We start from the raw sequence: 1,468 nt of genomic DNA, 5'->3' as shown, positions 1-1,468 counted from the left end.
GAGAAGCAACAGTTAGAGTTTAGTTTAGTTTTGTGCTAAAGGAATTAAGCGCCTGTCCCAAACAGACTCCTGTCCCAAGTAAAGTTCAGTGATTTAAGCAAATAAACGCCCGGGCTATTATTAGAAGTTTTACGGTATTTAAGAAAAAAGTGATCCTGCTAATCGTCCCAATTTTTACTAAATGTTATCTTATTATGTATTTTTACAATACAGGGCTGTCTGGCAGGTTGAGGTGAGGCGTAATCGTACTTTTAGAGTAATAGTGGCCTTTTATATTTATGGACTCCTCCAGTTCTGTTGGTATAATTTATGTTATCCATAACCATTTTAGATAATTAGTTAAATTTTGTGTTGGCAGCTCAAAGTGTTTTATATAAGGTGAAGAAATGCATTACAATAACATTTAAAGTCCCCCTCTAGTTAAAAATATGTTCCTACAGTTGGATGTTTGATCTTCACTGTGCAGGATGGTGTATGTGTAGAGTTTGACACTATAAGTTTTCACATTAAAGTTTCTCTGTGCTCACTGAAAATCAGATTTTAAGGGGCATGATTTGTGAAATCCCAAATACTTTGGAAGACAACCCTGGTTCAATTTCCAACTTATACAAGTGTGATATAGAAACCTGAAGCCACCAGTGCACAAAGACTGAGAATGGACTTTACAGTGAAGCAGGAGACATCCGATACACATTATTGTTGCAGACTGTTTGTATATGTATTTAAACATGTCTGAAGGGAATCTTTAAAATCGACCAAATGAAATATAAATAGATAAATAAAATACAAATAAACAAAACATAATAGATGTATATGGGATAATTCTGATGAGAATCAAACAACTGACACAACATTTACAGTGTGTTTGGTATTGGAATAGAAAACTATCTTTGAGAATGTTTTATTGCTTTCATGATTTAAAAATCCTCATGAGCTACTGTTTCATCGTCTTCTACTAGTCTATAAAGTATGACCACAATAAACAGATTTAGAAGATTTTAAAAAACAAAACTTTATTTGAAAATATCAGTGAATACAAAAGTGCGTAAAAACATAATACAATGTTAAAGAAACACGACTAGACAACAAGAATAGTGCATGACAATTATTTAAACAATGTGTTAAAGAGAGATAAAAGCCTTTATTGGTAACAAAAGATTCAGTATTTCTATTCAAATTCTTATTAGAAAAGAGAGAAACTAGCATCTATACAATGTTTGTCTATTAAGAGAGTTAAATTGTTTATTTGTAGGCATTTAAAACAACACATTACAGACAGAAATCCCCACAGATATTAAAAACAAAATTAGAAATATCCTCCCAAACCTAAAATGTCAACCAAAAATAAAGACGAAGAACAAAACTTTATTCCCTTATTAGACTTAGACAGACTTTATTTGTCATTTGGATTTGCATGAAATTACGTTGCAATGGCACAAAGCACAGCAGGAATAAAGGGGAGGCAGTA

The sequence above is a fragment of the Morone saxatilis genome, unplaced genomic scaffold, assembly GCF_004916995.1.
Source record: "Morone saxatilis isolate NCDOM2014 unplaced genomic scaffold, NCSU_SB_2.0 Contig16, whole genome shotgun sequence".
NCBI classification, from domain to species: domain Eukaryota; kingdom Metazoa; phylum Chordata; class Actinopteri; family Moronidae; genus Morone; species Morone saxatilis.
Note: the sequence above shows the minus strand (reverse complement) of the source record.